The following is a 20,160-nucleotide window of genomic DNA, read 5'->3' as shown; positions in this document are numbered from 1 at the left end:
CGAGGCAGGCAGACGTCTCCCAGCCGAGAGGAGCCGGGCGGGGCTGGATGCTAGTGAAGCATTTCCCCTCCGAGTGAATTCCTAGAGAGGATCTGGGAGAAGGAAGCCAGGAGCTGGTCAGTGGTATCCCATAATTCTGTGTGTTTATGTTTTCCGAACATAAGATCAGTGCTGCAGAAAACAAAGTCAAATCTGACAGCAAAACAATATATAAAAGAGATATTTCCATAAATATCTCCTCAAAAATCTAATCTGTAATCTGCTGATAACACAAATGCTGGACTATTTAGTTGCTGCCACCGTTTTGCCATCTGAGGTGCAGAGGAGAAAAGCAAAGAGCAGGGCAGCTCTTCAGCATTTCAGTTTAGAACACAAATAGAAACTTTATTTGTTCCAAGTCGATGAACACCTGTCACAGTTTGAACAGCCGTCAAGTCTCACAGACATTTTCTCACACACAAGTTTCCCACAAGTATTTTCTGAGCTAATCCAGAAACACTGCCCAGCCATCTTTAATTAGAGTACAATATTTTGTTAAATGAAAAATCATTATAATTACTTTTTTTGTACATGATACTACTACAACATAGCTCTGGCTGCATGTAATACAAGCAAGGTCAACTATTATTCAGTTGGTTGCTGTGCATAATAAAGTGAGGTTCAAAGAGAGTTTTTTTTTTATCTAAATCCATGCTTTCTACAATATCTGTGCATATTAACTATGGTCTGGTTAAGCTGAGAGAAAGATTGCAGTTATGGCAAATAAATGGTATGTAACTTAAGGTCAGGTTAGGATTAGGCAACAAAAACACTTGCTAGGTTAGGGAAAGATCATCATCACGGTTAAAGGAACCAGCACTGACAGTTGGTAGCAGATGGATTGTCAAAAAGCCCAACTAACCCAGTATCCCCAGGAAATGTCTTGATATTGGACAATTCTGCACATGATTTATGTCCATGCCAATGTTCAAAGCTAGTGGAGGAAGTAGTGTGACCTAGATGTAGCGAGGTGGAATGTAAGGGTGCAGAGGTCAAGGTGGTGGATGGGTGTAAAGTGCGTCTAATCTTCAGGGAGACCAGAGTTTGTGTCCTGTCACCGGCCTGCAAGTTTGCAGGCCTTTCCTAACCAAAGTCTTTCCCTAACCTTAATGAAGGTTGTTTTTGTGATTAACTAATCAAACTCTACCAAACAACAACCATGTAATTTTGGTTGGAACACTTGTTGGCAAATATCAATCTGCCATATGGATTTCCCAACAAGTCCTCTAGAATGCCTGTCCTTTGCAAAACCGATATAAATCACTGTCATCAAAAAGTTGTATTATTTGACAACACAATGGTTAAGGTTTGGCTAAGTTTAGGTTTAAAAAAGACTTGGTTAGATTTAGAAAAAGATCATGGTTTTGGTTCAAATAAGTACTTTCAAAAGGTTAGGGTGACATTGTGGTTTAGGTTAAAATGACGTACATACGTTGTAAATGTTAGAGGAGCTTCATCATCATGGTGACAGTAATAAACACATTGTTAAGGTTAGTGAATAATGTTGGTCCTGCTTTAAAAATACAACAGTGACTATTGGTTTATTGTTAATTCAACCTCCCGAACCGACTTCCTCTGTACACCCACTGTCTCTCTACAACGTCACCTATCTTCCTCCTTTATACCCGTTATAATGAAAATGGATGTTAGCCACTTGAACACAAACATCATGGTTGTGGAACACTTTCTGAAACATCTGAAACAGCTAGTGCAGAATAGTGGCGTACAAATGTATTTCGTAGGCGACAAGGTTGAAACATCATACAATCATACATCATGGCTATTCACAAAGACACCCCCCCCCCACACACACACACACACACACACACACACACATAGACACTAATGTAACTTTCAGTTTGACTAATGTGTGAAGGAGGTGATTAGAACAAAGTGCATTCACATACACACAAGATACAGTAGCATGGATGAAAGACCTTGATGAACAAAATGAATGAGTCAGAGGAGTGACCACCCCCACCCCACCAACACTCTTGCTCACTGACAGTTGATGCCTTAAAAGCTTATTTTATCCCATTTGATAGCAATTACCTTGCCTCTTGACTCATCCGCCCATCTTGCACTTTGTTTCACCCATCGCTACCGCTGCAAACCTGATAAATGTCAACTCAAATAGCCATCACTCTTGGCTCCCGACCCTCCTCACTCCCCCCATCTCTCATGCTCCAAAGTCAACTTCACCTGCTGTGCGCGCCTCCTCTTTTCAGCTTGCCAATTCCACCAGACGTCAAAATGCTGAAATTAATTGGCTATCTCTCTCTGTTGTGATTGCACCCATGCAAGTGATCCTCTCCCTCCCCGTCTACATACATACGCACATACCCAGCTTTCCTTTAGCTAGCGTTCATGTTGTCTGGCTGTGGGGGTCGAGCATCGCCCAATGAGTCACCTCCACGCCACTGCCAGCTTGCATTCACACTCTTATTAGCAGCTGCCATCATCAGCGTGGTAATGATGTTGCTGACCTCAGTGGCGATGACTGTCTGAGGTCACGTTGAGACTCCACTGAGCTGATTGCTGTGTTTTTTAGTGTGATTTCAGTGTCTACGTGGAGGGACTGTATGATAAGTAGTCTCATTTCCCAACATATACATGTCAAGTTCTCTTGTTGAGTTTTGTGGAGTTTCTATGAAATGTTATGATTTGGGGTGCCCTGGTAATTATGTGCACCCCCATGTACAATGACTGAAGTCCTTACTGCAGCGGCCTGGGTTCGATTCCAACCTCTTTTCCTTTGCTACATGTTGTCTGCTCTCTCTCCCCCTTTCCTGTGCACTTCTCAGGCTGACTCAGTCATAAATAAAGTCATAAAAGAGGTACTGTTGCACTTCCATAAAGTTGGGGGACTTTTGAGAGAAAGATTAGGAAAATAATGGTAAAACTTGTTGCAGCTGAGATAAAAAATATTTAGACCTGTAGATACATGGCTCAAAAACCTTGGACTCCAACACCCCAAAGTTTGTAACACAGAACCTTATTTAAAAATGTTGAAGCTGAGATGTCATCAGGGGATTACCTGGTGACATCACTGTAACATCGTCAGGATTTTCATATGCGGTGCAGTACTTTATGTGATGAGTAAACTGATCATATCTGTTTCCCTTTAATTTAGTTCAGAATGTATTGAAAGATGAGAGGGAAGCTGAAAAAAACCCTCATAGACAACCCAACACTTCTGTACTTTTTGCACTACATTCCCCTGCTGCTGTGACTGGAATTTCTTATCTTATCTAATCTTAATTGTAGCAATATACTGTTTTTATACTGTCTGTTTTGTAGATCTTAAAGACATCCTCTCTATAAAAATATGCAAACATTTTAGAACTGTGATTGAATCATTGCACTAAACATGGTATCTTACTTTAATTGCACCATGACTTGCACCTTGTAAAATGAAGTGATAGTTTCTGTTTCAAAGTTGAATTCCCCAAAGAGAAAACACCTGGAATGTCTCCATTATCTTTTAAAAGGGAACAAAATAATCAATAAATGAGGAAGTTTATTAAATGTCAACCAAGGGTCAAAAGTTCACAACATTATTAAAGGGAACATTTATACGACTGTGTTTTTTCTAGTATATGTACCAGTCTAGTATAGACTAGTCATTTATTAAACTCTAGTCTAGTATATGTTAAGGCATTTCACACTCTTTTTAACAAAATGCTTTTGTGTCTTTTTAAACATGTTGAGATAAGTTATTGTTCTTTTCTCTGATAATAATGAAAACAATATGAATGATTAAGACAGTAAGTGTGAGCATGTGCATTTGTACAACCACTGTCCTGCTTTGTAAATCAAAAACTGTGGATTCAGCACAAACAGCTCTGATTAGAAAGGTTGTCCAAACATTGCTATGGACAATGTTTGGCATGCCAAAGGGAACAGTTTCCTCTTGGCCAGTGTACTCTTCCTGTCCCCACTCATGCGAGTGACACAGAACCAGCCATGTACTTCCTCTATGACAGGAAATGGACCAGCTTTTGTCAGGAGGACTAAGGCTGGGTAGTAAACCTTGCAGATATGAAGCCAAAAACAACCTCTATTTATCTGGAGACAGGATTTGCTGCTATTTTAACTTCATATTGACAACGATTCTTACTTTGGAGACACCAAGTGCATGTCTAACAGTAAATATATACCATCCTTCTGCTTCCAGACTGATCAGCTGTTTGGGGTTTGGGTTGGGTTGGGGGTTGTTGTACAGGAAACAAGTGTGATTAAGAAAGAAAACTATTGCACATTACTGCACTTGGTTCGTGTTATGTCTTTGCTGTACAGCATGTTTAAGAGGTGCTATACAAATAAGGTTTATTATTATTATTGTATGTATTACATGTCAGCTTGTTGCCTTTTGAGCTCAGTATGTGTGTCAGTTTGTTCTGTGTGCTCTTTGCAGGACTTACACCCACATTTAGGTCTCTTGCAGTGAAAGACAAACATGTCATTGTTGATCTACCATCAGGAAGGACTGTTTCCTGAGGCTGATCCTGTTTCTTTGGAAGGGGTGTCACTTCCTATTGTATACGTGTTTAGTCAAAATAGTCCGTTAAAATCAATTAAATATGCAAAGTATAACAGTCACAGGGTTGTGTATGAGAGTTTCCGAATGAGTCGTGGAGCTTTGAGCAAACATTAAACATCACATGATCTTTGCTTAGTGACAGTCATTGTATGAATATTGTTGCTGAGTATTTCCATCTTTAAGCCATCATCTTCTGTATCAACAGGGGTATTATGAAATGTTCTGTCCCATGTTATGTTCTTGGTGGATGCTCTTTCAGAATACACAGTTTTACTGGCTCAGTAAAGTTAATCACTGTGTTAAATTTATAACCAGGTCACAATGTGCCTAACTAACCAGGGAACCCATGAGAATGCGTTAAAATAGGACAACCACAAATGATTTCACACTTCAAATTCACATGCGTTTGAATTCAACAATAACAGGGAAACATTTGACGTGAGTGGACGTCCAGAGGTCGTGTTTGTGGCAACAAAAACACTTTGGTTACAGTAAATGAATATTTCGACACTTAGGGAAATACACTTTGCTTTTTTACAGGAAGTTAGTGTATTTCCCAAAATACTGAACTATTCCTTTGAAAAATTTGGGTAAAATCCTTTGTATATAAATATAGTGATGGTAAACATGCCCTGGCATCTCTCAATGTCTTTTTCAATATTTAACTTCAGTCTTTTACCCTAAGTATTGTGAGTACCTAAACATTGAAATGTTAACCACACTTTGGTTGCTATGAGCAGAGACTGTTGTAGGGAAAACAAATTAATGACATTGTAAGTGAATATTTTGTTGGTATGTTCAGTATGAACATTTTAAATCTTTAAAGAAAATGTTTCCTTCCTTGTATTGACAAACTTTTCTTGTATATGTATTGTATATATGTTTGTCTGTTGCAAATCTATGTCTATGTAATCTGAGAAACATTTTAGTTTGACTGAAATAACAATGCAAACTAGCCTTTTTTTTAACTAGCCTTCTTTAGAAAAAAACGAGACAAAACTAACTAAAATAAAATGTCTTTAGTTTTAGTCTTTGTCAATTTGGTCAAATTTGGCAACACCACAAGCATGGGGAGGCATTGGTGCATATAATATTGAGACTGGGAGGTCTACGTGGCGGCAAGTCAATGTGTTATAATACATATATAATAAAAAGTTAAAATAATAATAAAAAAAATAAAACTCCAATCCTGAAACCAATAAAAACCAACTAAAACTAAAAATTTTGAAACAATAAAAACTAAACTGAAACAATCAAACCCTCTCTCAAACTGAAACCAATCTGATGAAACTGGCTAAAAATTAAAAAGAAAATAAAATCAAAACTTAATGAAGGAACAGTGTGTTTTACATTTATATGTCAGTCTGTGTGACTAAATAAAAACATTTACAACAATATAGAAAATTGCGACACAATTAAGGAAAGACCAGGTTATTAGTTGCCTGAATATTAAATCAATTCTCTTAAAGTTATTTGGTTGCTTTCAGTCATGAACCAGGATGTGTACATTTTCAAGTTAATAGCATCAATAAACACACAGATGTTTTGGACTCTGCCTCCTTTAACAAATAATTTGATAAAGGAAAAATGCAAAAAGGAAATCTGTAAGTGCTCGCCATGCCAATATGTGAATTCTCCAAATTTTGACTAGTTCTACAATTTAGTTGAGTTACATCAAGATAACACTGTGAACTTTGGTCTGTGTAAAAAGAAAAAGAAAAAGAAGAAGTAGTAGTCTCATCAAACTTGTACAGGTGCAGGAAGTCTCCTTTTTTAGTTCCTGTACTTTTGCTGAATCGATTTGTCTCTCCTGTCACATGCTGACCACTCCCCTTCAAACTGCCTGAATCCTGGAGGGGAGGAAACAGACGTGGTGGGGGGTATCTGGGCCTAACACTCTAGGCCCCTAATTCTCCCTGTTTACCCACCAACATCCTGCACAAACAGGCCTGCCTCAGAGTCAGACAACAGTGAGTAATCTTGTCCAATCTGTTCCTCCACTCCTCTGGCTTCTGCTTCTTCCCAGCAGGCCGCAGCCCCGAGCCAAGAGCTCAGCTCGCGTCACGAAGAGCCGGCGGGCAGGAGGACGCTGCGCTGTGTGTGCACGCAGCCAACCTGGCTGTTAAACTAGGTGTGATCTGCGAGGATGATGATAACGGGGACAAGTGTCAGTGAGGATGACAGGGCTGATATACAGTAGCAAATGGGCTCCCATCTGGGGAGAAGTGCTGATTAGCGTATCTGGCTGGCACCAGCATGCTCTGAACCTTAGAGTGACCAAAACTAACTACGGGATGTGGTTATACTCTGGCAGCTAACAGGTGTGATTTATATCTTAGAAAATAGAACATGTGTTCCTTGCTTAGGAAAGTGAGAGAATTACATCTGGAAGTTCAGTTTCAGAAAACCCAGAAGTCTGAAAGTGAAACACCCAGTGGAAACCACCTTCAGGTTCAAATGATGCAAAGAAACTTTATTCAGTGACTGAGGTTTTCGTAATATTTTTCTTACTCAATCATGACCACAAACTCACTCTAACCTTAAAGGACAGTCAACTCTAATGTCTGTGTGTTATATATAAGGCTACAGTCAGCTGTATGCTGGCTTATTTTAGCACTTAACACATTAACCCTTCGTAAACAACGACCTGTAGTTTTCACACTTTGGGTTTTCTACAGATTAAACAAACGAGATAGAAAAGGTTCATTAGTGAGCTTTAGAGGTGCTGGTAGGTGCTAAGCTGTGCTAAGCTAAGCTAACTGGCTGCTGGCTCCAGTTTCACATTTAGAGTACAGACATGTGAGTGTTATCAAAAACATCATAAACTCGCTCTCTGCAAAAAAGGAAATGAGCATATATCCAATTTATCGCACAGTGTTTTCATGAAGCGTTTTTATCCACATTTTCCTGCTCATTTGAGAAAAAAAAACACGTTGCGAGACTTTGTTAGGTGAGATAGATAGAAGAAAAAAAAATGGGAAAAAGAGAGGGTGTGCTCGGCAAACATCCCCGGCTAAATAAAGATTGAAGTATGTATGTAGTATTTAGTTTCACATGAGGCATTTACTTTCATACCCTGCAGGCAGGAGCGATGATGCCTTCATTAACAACCCAGGGAGTGCTGCTCAGAGGCGAGGCTGAGGTCTGTGACTCAGCCGTGACAGCTCTGTGCCATTAACAGGACTCCTACAAATTACCTGACTTCCCCATGTGACTATTCCTGATACTTATTCATAAGAATTTGTTTATCATTGTCTTTTGGTTTCAATTTGTCATAGTTCCGCTATCAACTGTAAATATACTGATATTCCATGTTTTATAACATTCAAAAGAGACCAGATTCATGCCTGGACTGTGTTGTTGAGATTCAATCACGAGGTGTTTCTTTGATTGGTCTGAGTAAACATCTCTGTCATAGGTAGGGTGGATAACTTGATTCAGGTGTACTGAATCAAGTTTGCTGACATACAGAGGAGACAGCACAGGAGTGTCCACTAAACAACTCCTGATGTACACAAAACAACCAAAGGTGTGTGTCCCTCAAATATTCACATGGCCACGCCCCTGGAGTTGTGTATGCACATGCCTTCTTTGCGAGTCACCTGTGTTTGTGTTTTTTGGTATCCTGATTTGTCATGTGTCTCATGATATCCCCCTGAGTCTGCACAAGCTGTTCTGCAAAAGACCACATGACCCAGTGTCAACATTTAAGCCTCATTAGATGTTCTCAGGAGTGTGAATATTTTTTTCTATTGTTAGCCCTGTGGCTTTCTCGCCTGCAGCTGCTATTAACAGAGGTGGTTTTTTTTTTCATTTGAGCAATCTGTCAGGAACTATGAACACCACTACATCATTAAGTATGAAGTTAGATTGTTTGTATTTTTTTAATTCTTATTTCTCATTAATATTATATTTGTATTTATTTTTGTTAATGTTATATCACAGTATTTAACTTTCCATGAATGCTATTTGTTAAAATGAGGACAATTATTTGTTGGACGAATTGTCTAAATGTCTCGAGACTTAAGACAATTTCACACAAAATGTGTAACCACAACGACCCCGGTTTGCATCCAACCAGGGACCTTTGTGTATTCGTCCTCCTGTCTCTCTCTCCCTACATTTCCTGTCCTTCTATCGACTGTACACCATCAGAAATAATTTAAAATAAGTACTTTTTCATGTGGCGTTCTGTGACATTTTCAAAACCTCTTTCAGACGCAGAAAACCAGAACTTCACATAAGTTAACAAACACCTCTTTCACAGATGTTGTGATGTCTATAATAAGTCCTAACTGTGAGTCTGTTGAAATGATAACATCTGACTAAAGCGCCAAGTCATTGTGTGTCAGATACACACCCTCAGATTCTGATGCCATCCCTGTTAAGGAGCGTCTTTGGCCACACTGACGACCTGCCATGACCACCCAAGGCACCAACCTTTTCCCTCAGGCCTTTCGATGACTCAAACCCAGATACACTTGTCTCCTGCTTGAAAGGGTTTTGTTACCTCAGCCTCTCCTGGGAGCATGCTGGTTAAGGCCACAGTCGTCACCACCGCTGCTTTGCAGCTTCCCATGAGCCCTTGGGAGAGACTATTAAGGGAAGATAGGTCTCATAGTGGGAGATGAAGGGCAGGGTGTTATTTTGAGCTCCCTGCTTGTGTATGGAGGTGCATCATCACGTAAAGCAGGGTTTAGTTGGCGGTGTGAGTTTGTCAGAGACAAGGAGGAGGGTTGAATTCACATACGCAGTGCTCTTTAGCATTGAATCATACCCCACTAAACATACTCTACATGTGGTTAAGGCTATATGTGTGCTTAAGAGACTGTGTGTTTGAGAGCACAAGTGAGAAGCTGAGTCTGAATGTGTATGCTTATGCATGAAAATATGTGTGAAAGAGATAGTAAGGGGTGAGATCGGGAGGGTGTGTGTTTCTATGTGTGTGTCTGTGCACATGTGGGTGTGATTCCTGCCTCTCTGTCAATACATGAAGTGCTGCAGGAGTCTTCAAAAGGTTCTTGGATGACGCACATCACAACAGGCAGCACTCGATTCAGGAGGAGCCTCAATGGCATCTCCAGATATGATCATTTACTAACAGTGAAACCAAATTACTGTATTCTGTGCAGTGCATTGTACTGTATTTAGACCTAGAAAGTAATGTAGAAGAAATGTGATCAGATGCAGTCAATTTCAAACACTGAAACCTTTTTTCAGTTGGTTTCTTTACGCAGCAGTTTCTGTGTTTCAGTGTTTCTTTGTTTAAAGCTACCATCTTTAAGATGTCATGAAATCAAACCCAATTTTTTATACTAAATTTGGTCTTTTTCTCTTTTTTCAGGCTGCACACCTCTATTTCCTCAGCAAGGTAACAAACTTCACTGTTCCCTATTGTTCCTGTTGTTGCAGCATGAAATCAAAATGCAGTTGCAATGATTATTTTCGGCTTCTTTATAACAATGTGAGGTTTTTTTGGCCACACTGTAAACAGATACACTTGTTGCTCTGTTATTGTATTTCTGACTGATTTCTGAATACTTTGCTGTAGTTTAAACTGCATTTGATGTTACCACAGTAACCGCAGGTGTCACCAAATCAACCAGGACTGAAATCTTAAGGATTACATCTTTAATGTCCAGTTCAATCAAATGCTAACACACACACACACACACACACACACACACACACACACACACACACACACACACACACACACACACACACACACACACACGGACTAAATCCTAAATGGAAAGAGAGATTCCATGCAGCTAAATTGTTATGGCTGGAGTACTGCTGTTATGTAAAGTGGTATTTATTCATTGCACAAGATGTGTCACACACACTCAGACAATAACACACTGGTTGTGCAGTTTCATACCGGAGTAAATAGCTGCTAAAGTAATTTCATGGGAATGTGTTGTATACAAAGATACTATCAAAACATCAGGTAATGCTGAGCGCACTTTAACACAGTGATGTGATGCATAAAGCAACAAAAACTCAAAAGTAGTGGCTGTGAATGGCTGAATCTGAAACACTATTCAAAGAGTACTTTAGATGCTCTTCTTTATAAGCATTGCTCTAATTATCAATCTGAATTGCCATTTCAGTTTGGTAGGGGTTTGTATTTTTGTTTCATTTTGCTCTATCCAGTCAGTAGCGAGTGACATTTCTGTCCCACTGACGTAGCTGCAGTGGCAGTTGCTCAGAGCCATTAACATTTTTCACAATGACCGAAGAATTATATAAGTTTAAATGTTGTTCTTTCTGTAAGTTGACTTACAACAAACTGTGTCAATTTCATACAAACTAGTTGGTTCCTGTCTTACAAACAATTTGGCAGTAAACATTTTCCTGAGTCTTTAAAGTAAAAACGCTGAACACTTCAAAGATATCGCAGCCTGGCGCCCAGTTAGCTCATTTGCTAGAGCTGGCGACCCATGTACCGAGGCTGAGTCCTTGCTGCCGCGGCCCAGGGTTCGAATCTGACCTGCGGCCCTTTGCTGCGTGTCATTCCCTCTCTCTGCCCCCCTTTCCTGTCTATCTTCAGCTGTAACTATCAAATAAAGGCAATAAAAAGGCCCCAAAAATTAAATTAAAAAGATGTCGCAGCCATTCAACACCATCCAGCATCAGACAGCCCAACCTCCTCCTTTGTCAGCTTTGTTTTGCTTGACGCAAGGTTATCAGTGACATCATCGTAGGACACCTGCCCGCTGGCGTCACAGTTCATACTAACAAGTGTAAGGACAAGTAAGATGTCAAAGCCCTGCCTCTAAATTTCATTCTAGAGGCATTTTGTCTGCGACCTCAAAACATGTCTGAATATTGACGTCAGGCAGCATGACGAGTGTGTGCAGAATTGTAGTGAGTAGCATGGCACAGTCGAGAAATATGTTTTAATGCAGGTTATTGAATATTTTATTTACACCACACACACAAAACAGGGAAAAAATATGAAAAATATATATTTATTATTCATTTATTAAAATATTACAAACAAAGATATTTTTTTGGCCTAGAATGAAATGTACAAAGAAAATTAATAGATTTTTAAACAATGTATTCATCATTTTGGAGTATAATATTCAGCATTTTAATTGAATAAAACTGACTTTAAATTTATGGTTAATTCCTAGCTGGGTTACTGTGTTTGATGGTGTATGTGGTGATGTGAAATATATCTATATATTGGCTGTGCTGCGTCTCACACACACACACACACACACACACACACACACACACACACACACACACACACACACACACACACACACACACACAAACACCCAGAGAGAGACAGACAGAAGCCTATGGGCATAAACACACACATACAAAGCGAAAAGAGAGAGTGAGACAGATGGAGAAAGAGAGATGGAGACAAGCCTGTAGCCACTGGCACACATTCAAAGAGAGAGAGAGAGAAAGAGAGAGAGTAAGCTAAGCCAATTAGATAGAGAGAGCGAGGGAGAGAGAGAGAGAGAGAGTGCAGGCACAAACACAGGGCAGAGGAAGCAGAAGAAAAGAGAGAAGCAGCACACACAAAGAAGAAGCTTTAATATATAATCAAGTGATGACTCATACCTCTTTTGTCAAAACACACATGCACGTGTACACACACACAGACACACACAGACACACACACACACACACACACACACACACACACACACACACACACACAAGCTCTGGCTGACTTTGTCCCCCAGTTCTTTTCAGACAGCAGATGAAGGAGGAAGGCCTGTGGGGACTGAGAAGGCAGGGTGACCCACCACCCCAAATTGTCTTGATATAACAGGATGTGACCCACTCAGCTGACCCTCCAAAATCACAACCTGCCTCAGAGCGTCACCCAATGGGCAGAGAACCCAGCACGTCTTCCTCTCTCCTAACAAAATGTTGTGTATTTTCCTGCCTCCCCCGAGTCAGGCTTGGTCCTGCTCAGTGTGCCAGATGTGGTTGTTTTTGGGTGGCAGAGCATCATCTGATTGGCTGCTTGGGTAGGAACAGACAGTCACTGACTCCTAATTGGCTTGTTTGGTCTGACTTCTTTCCGTACTTCGCTTTAATGACTAATTTGACCAGAGCAAAAGGTGTAATTGTACTGTAAATGTAATGATTCTGGCATTAACACTGTATTTTGTTTCAATCTGAAAAATTATCACAATATGTGACAAAAGCAGGATATAGTTTTGGTTTCAGTCAGGTTGCTTCGTTCATGTATTAAACAAGCCTGATGAAGCCCATTCATTCAAATAAAAGCACACAATTCAGCACGATGCAAGGTTTCACAAAACTGACATATCATCACTTTTAGATTAGACTGAACTTTATCATCATTGCACAGAGTACAGTGGCTGACAAAAAATGCAGTTTACTTATAGCAAACAATTGCTTATTAATACATCCAGTTACGGAGCAAAACTAGTACATTTGGAGCCATGTTTCTGACCATCTGGCAATTGTGTGTCTAATATTCACTCTGTTTTTGGTCTTTACCAACTCCTGAGGGAAATATCCGGCTCTTTAGCTGCTAAATGCTCCACTATGTTCACCAGCAAGTCGCTAACTGTGTCTGATGCTATGAGAGCAGTGACAGTGTACCGGTTTGTTCTAATACTAAAAAAAATCTTATTACTTAGTACTCAACAGGCAAAGAAATATAAAAAGAAAAGACAAAAAGAAGACTGATAATGAGAAGTCACTCCTCCCCCCACAGGGCTTAATATGAAGTAGTGGAGACTTCTTAGAAAACACATCAAATCTTGTCACAAAGGCTTTATTAAGACACACGGTGAGGACACTGCAGTGTTCCCAGTGTGATTCACCCCTCCTCATTTCCTGTTGACCACAGTCAGGGAGCCACAAAGCACCACATGGATCAAGGCGGACAGAGAGCAGACCACTGCAGATCAGAGGCAGATAGAGCGGGCGAAAACGTGACTCCTTCATCATCATGGACACCGTCACCCGGGCTGAGTTCTCATTAGTTGCTGTGTGTGATATAATAAGGTGTGAATGACGCTGGGTGTCAGGCGTTCCAGATCTTACACTGTTACAGTCTAATTGGACTGGTGGCAGCTTTACTCATGTTGTTGTTGTTGTTGTTGTTGTTGTTGAGTGTAGCATGGCTGGTTGGAGGATGCTTGGAGGATGCTTGGAGAGAAGGAAGCATTAAATAACAAAGATAGGTCTTTAATAGTCTTTCACACGAATGCAAACCCACAAAACCTCATACACACACACACTTACGTAGATACAAGCTCAATCGCTCACATGTACACACTTGCTAACACACAAGAAAGTGTAGGCACACACAAACATGAGCTCTAGTTTTACATAAAAGCTACACACTAGTTATTATCTGCACTCACACTAATAGTGTACATACAAACATACATGCACACTCACTCACTCCCTCTGTGAGCTGTGTACCTGCAGCACACAGAGACAACACACTGAATTTGAATTCCACTCACACAATTTTTTTCCCTCTACTGTAAGAGGGGCGAGCGGTACTGCTGGTGGTGTTGACGTAGCAATTATCGTTCTCATGCTCCAGTATTATAGCCAGTCCTAGAGGATTAAGGCCTCAGAAGAAGAAGGAGTTAGTCATTATCCCCGTATGAGCGTCATCTCTATCATCATACCAGCTATCTACTGTGTAGATATGTTAATTGTGGGGTTGGAGCGGAGATAAAAGCTGATAAAGACACATACCTTCACTAACAGAAGCTGTGGGAGACGACAGTGGAGGAAAGTGCCTGCACAGCAGGTGTATTCCTGGAGCTTCCTCTGTGTGAAGCAAGATGCAGCTGACAAAGTGGTGTTGCAGAATAAGACCTGCAACACCACCTAGCATAAATGTATGTAGCCCAACATTTAAAGCCTGTTCCCCCAAATCACAAAAAATCTATATTTTCTCACCATCCTTTTGTGGTATCATGTAATGAAAACAGTTTGTGTCTCAATTCTCTCACACTAATGTTGATTTAAAAAAAAAAAGTAATGTAATTTTTAAATGATTTAGGAGCACCTCAATTGTTTTGTGGTGGCACCAGATGTTTCTGAGGTAGATTTATTTAAAACTGAAAATATCATGACAGCCCATAATCAGGGCAGAGTGATCTGGGTAACTCACCCTTTAACTGTGTCAGGTTTCAGTACATCACACTAGAAAAAATATTTCCTGTTTCTCTTTGCTGTTGCTTGTAGATCAATACACCACTGCAGTAAATTATTGTTGTCTTGCACCTGGAACACATCTTGTGTGACCTTTAAGTGAAGAAGATACTTACACACAGCCAAAATTTCAAAGGTCATGGCCTAAAAAATGCCATTAGTATTTTTCTACCCTTTGTGCATGTAAGCTACACCTCACAATTATTTAGACATAGCTCAAATACAAATAATAGCCCATAGTTTCAACACACAACGGATGTTTGTAATAAAATTACTATAGAAATAATATGATCAAATGTGTCAGAAAAGTAGGCTGATGCTTGTTAATAGCCCCATAAAGCTGGTTTCTCCTGTAAAACCAAAACAGGCCCAGTTGTTTAAAATACCAGTTGCTCAAGTATTTCTATTTAATAAAAGTGAACTTGAACGTATTGACAGACAACCAGCAAATTAAAACTATGTAAGATAGAGTCACAAATCGGGCCATACGGCCATGACAAAAAGGAGGGAGACGCACACAACAAAGCCAATTAACAAATTATTTAATAAGGAAAAAAAACTTAAACTAAACTAACAGTAGTATGTGAAATCAGTAGGATCATAAGGATGTAAGTGAGTGCATGAGTGGAAAAGTGTAGGAGTGCTGTGTTGTAATAACACAATCAAACTATCTAACCTAAAAAACAGTTAGTTGTCTCAGGGAAGAGAGAGAGAGCACTGAGCTCCCAGAGGGTTTTTAAAGGAGCATGGCACACAGGCCTCAGGCGTGTCTTACGACCCTCTGCCACGCCCACTTAAAGTACCTGCACAGAAAACAAGACAAGCCACACAACCAGGAACAGGAAGACAAGGTGGAGTGGGTCGTCACACATAGTCCTTGGCTGAAAATATTGTTCATTTTATTGCACATAAAACATTTTTTTAGTCAAGTCAATTTCATAGTGTGTGAGTTTCCCATTAATTGGATGGATATGTCCATTCATCTGAACTACCACTTATACAAGCTGAAGCCAGTATATTTTAGTAATATTAAATGATAATCCTAATTAAGAAAGTAGATAAATACCATGTAGGCAGTCCTTGTGTATGACTACTACGCTCTGCTGTGGAAACGATGCAGACAAACACATCCCACCTTCACTCCGTCACATGGCTGGGGGCTCGGTGCTCAGCCAGGGAGTGAGATGGAGAAATACTGAGAGAGACAGACTGATGGAGACATGACTGGGCTAATGCTGTGTCTTGTCATACATACCAACAACACTGGTGACTCATCAGCCCCCTCTTTCTCTCTTATTTCACCAGCCACCAGCACATTTTCTCTGCTGCTGTATGCCTTTTTGTCACCTTTTCTCTGTTTTTTTAATGTCATGTGGCTCTTTCTATTGCCTTTCGATCTCTTTCACCCCCCCCACACACACACACACACACACACACTCACACACAAACACACACAGTGTCAGATGCCTGTGGATGACGTGCTGCTGACACTTTCCATGATGTGTTCCTGTCTCAGTGCTGACACATTTGCTGTTGTAATCAGTCCACCGTGCACTTTATTCCCTGTACCGCAAACACAGAGCTACATTCATAAATCTGCTTTCAGAAAAACAAACCAGGTGCACTACCGGTGAATCAGCCTCAGCATAACCAGGTGTGAGGCGGCAGGCCTGTTGCTGCCCTAGAAAAAGGTCTGCATGTTCAGTAAGTCAGCTTTTTTGTATTTGAATGAACGCAGCTCATTAAAGAACGGTTGAGAATTAGCCACTGTGTCTAAATCATAGCAGTAAGATTCCTACCAATATATATCCTCTACGTTCTTTGGTGAGGGACACTATGTGACATGATGTGTTTGACAGAGGGTTGTTCACTCTCTGAACAGGCTTGTGGTTGAACACATCACCTGCCAAACCCTTAAAGTCTGAGTCAACAGCATGAGTGTGGATGATTATCATCTGAGACATCTTCAGGGCAGCTGCTGCAACTAGCTCAGTCCTCTCCACCTGCCATGCCCTTTGAAACTAAAAACAATTCTCCGCCTCAGCAAACCCACTCCTACACGGTAAAGGTACACACACACACATAGAGAAAAAGACAGTGATAGGAAGTTAGATTTCGATTGTCATAGAAACAATGAACTGTGAGTTAGGGTTAGGGTTATAGTACTTTGAAGTACGGGGGTACAAGATGTGACAAATTACGAATATTAATAAAATGGATTCCTGATTGAAATGTAGCAGCAAACACGGAGAAAGAAATGAAAAAGAAAGCAAAAACGAGCCTAACTGTAAAAGCATTTGTGCTTTTACAGTTACAAGGTTGTTTAATTAGTCAAATGGTACAGCATCGTATTTTACCTATTAATAAAGGTAGTTTTTTTTCTACCAAAAATGTTTTGTGCTTGCCAGGGGGTAGATGGCAGAAAACATTTTCAAAAAGGGACACACATTCAAGTTACAGTGAGCTATATTTACTATATCCTGAATGTTAAATATGTGCGTCAAAGAGCGTCCCCCAGCAAACCCACAACGGAACGAGTCCATGACATGTGCACTAGTTTTTGCTTACGGACATGTAAATGATTGTTAAACCACAATGATGGTGATTCATATGCCCACTATCATGCTTCACTGTCACAGATTTATTCAGTGTGGATGAAGAGTGATGAAGCAATGAGACGAGAGGAAACACATTCAAGGATAAGTGAAGCAAGGAGGATGGATCCCTGCGGCCTTCTTCCAAAAACCGTCACACTGCATGAGATGGAGACAGGGACGTGTGAAACAGAAATAGAGTGAGAAGAAACGGGAGAAAGACAGGGAAGAAGAGAGGAGGGTGTAAGAGAAAAAAGGTAAACTAAACGATAAAGAGAAGTACCGAGTCAGTCCTTACATCACTGTAACGTCAAAAATACTCACAGCTAACCTTGAGTGTTCAACAAGGGCAGCATGTCTGTCTAGAGAGTGACATCGTGACAGAGTCAGCGCATTGGAAGTGTGTGTGTGTTTGTGTGTCACCTACATGTGTCAGTGGTTTTTATCTATGTAGATGTGCATGTGTGTGTGTGCGTGCGTGTGTGTGCGTGTGTGTGTGTGTGTAGAGCAGGAAAGTGGAAATGACATGTCACTCCATCAGCAAAGTGCTACTTCCCATTTTTGCAACAATCACATTTAAAGAGACGACGCTCAGCAAAACAGGGGGGGGGGTGGCAGACAAAGACCTTCCCACTTAACCACGCAGGGACGAGATTCGTCATGGCTGGCTATCTGTCACGCTGGGAGGCAGACAGGATGGTATTGAGAGTATTAGGTGAACGCAGATTGTTAGTCATATATGAACCTCTTAATTGTCTCCGACTGTAACCATTACATTTCTTTCCATTAGTTGCATAAGTCACATGATTCATGTAACACAAACTGGTGGAAATCTCTCTAGAAGAAGCAGCTGGTTAAAGATGGCTGGCTGACAAGAAAACCAAAGATATACTGTACAGTGTATAAGAAATATACACCTGGATGCTTTTAAAGCTACAATGTGCAAATTTAACCTTGAGTCCCCTCCCCCATATTGACAAGTACTCCCTGCTCGTTGTGTCACTTAAGCTGCCTGTGCTTGTCAGATGGTATAATAGCTCCAGAACCACCTCCTCTCACATCTTTCTGATGTTGGACTGTGGGGGGGCTGCGTCTGTCCATTTCTGTAAATCTACCATCAACGGCAGTCTTACACCCACTTCATGCTGTGATTGGCCAGCTGTGCGGAGCCCACAAATTTGAACACTAATGCAACACTATAAATGTCATGGCACAGACCAATGTCAGTCCCTCCTCCGGACCGATAGAATCAGCGGCCGACCCCTGTCTACCTACCTACCTGCGTGCCTCCCCTCACTGCACATGAATCTTCCACAAGCTGTCAGGCAAGTTTGGACAAAGCAACAGGTCACCTAGAGTCAACACTGGTGTTGCTTTTCAACAATGACAAAAGCTGAGGGATTATTTATTATTCTATTTATTTTTTCTTGTTGTGTGTAGAACTGTTGGGGGAGTGGCTTTGGGAGGAGTGGGATTTCTTCAGTTGGACACTTTAAAAATCTAGCCATCTCTTGCTAGTTTCTCAAACATTACCTACCCTAGCTTTAAATAGAGTTTTGAAGCATCCCGGTGATAATCTTTTACAATGTTTGAAGTAGGTGAAAACATGTTAATAATGTGTGATCACACAGCTGAAAGCACTTAAGACAACTTCATTCTTCTGAGCTTAAAATCCAGTGGCCATTCTCTATTAAAATTTTGGACGAGCATAAGAAGAACACAAGTGTTCACTTACGTCTTAAGTCTTGGTGTTGATAAAGAAAGACTCCATGTCAGAAAGTGACGTATGATTATTTCTGCTGGGATATTAAACTGGTGATCTAATTATCTCCACCAGCCACAATCTCTAGTTAAATGAGATTCTGATGGGATTCCACTGATAATGTGGAAGCAGCTGTCTCTTCTAGTTTTCCATGTATGTTTGTGAGGCCTGCCGACAGTTTTTAAATTACCTGGTGAATCGCTGAGGAAACGGGCTTCAAAATGCCATGATTGTCTTTGACATCAAGCAACACAGAAGATGAGGAGAAAAAACAATGCAGTCAACGTTAATTTTCTCCTTAATGAAAAAAAGGACACATATAAAAGTAATACAGCAAAGAGAGAGTGTCTTTTTTGACGGTGCAAATACATTTGGGATGCTTGTAAATCTTCCTGAGGGAGACAAAAAGCAATGTTATTGATTTACATGCTCCAGCAAACTCTACAGCCTTCCTTCAAAATGTAACAACAACATACACAGTCCACCTGTCACATCAGGCCTCCCCATCTGCTGAACAGGAAATGTATTTATGGGACTGTAAATGGGATACAGGGACCAGTTGTTGTGTTATTAAGCTGCTCTGCGCCTCCCCAAACACTTTAATGGATGCTGAAATTACAAAAATCACATTTATCCAAGAAATACATTCAGTACTTTCTGTGCAAGATGCTTGTCGGAGCCACAAAGAAGACTAAGGACAAAACACAATGACTGATCCTTGTGGACACGTCTACTGTCTTACCATACAGTACATCAGTACACTTTGTACATTGTATAAATCTGTAGTTGCTGTGGGCTTTGTAGTCTATCATTTGGATGATACCCATTTTAGCATAGTAAGTTTTTTTGACTCTTTCACTGTAGAGAAATCTATTCAAACACCTTCTCCGTGTGTCAAAGCTCCTTCTCATCCTGCTGGATTAGCCACTTGAATGCAACTGGCAAACAAGCTGCTAACGAGCACCTTGCCCTGCAAGCTTGGTTTGTCTGGGTGACTCACAAGTGGACCGTTCCATCCAGGCTTTTGATAGTGT

General features: G+C 40.5%; 1 long non-coding RNA gene across 1 annotated transcript; it reads right to left on the bottom strand.

The window, feature by feature from the left end:
- Positions 1-12,999: 12,999 nt before the first annotated feature.
- Positions 13,000-14,657, bottom strand: LOC127354960 (uncharacterized). Its single transcript, XR_007881652.1, has 3 exons — positions 14,309-14,657; positions 14,068-14,179; positions 13,000-13,744 (listed from the first exon to the last, which is right to left on the bottom strand). It is a non-coding gene; the product is annotated as an uncharacterized LOC127354960 (long non-coding RNA).
- Between the last annotated feature and the right edge of the window lie 5,503 nt (positions 14,658-20,160).

Source organism: Dicentrarchus labrax, unplaced genomic scaffold (assembly GCF_905237075.1).
Source record: "Dicentrarchus labrax unplaced genomic scaffold, dlabrax2021, whole genome shotgun sequence".
In the NCBI taxonomy this organism is placed as follows: domain Eukaryota; kingdom Metazoa; phylum Chordata; class Actinopteri; family Moronidae; genus Dicentrarchus; species Dicentrarchus labrax.
This window is presented reverse-complemented; position numbering and strand designations above follow the sequence as displayed.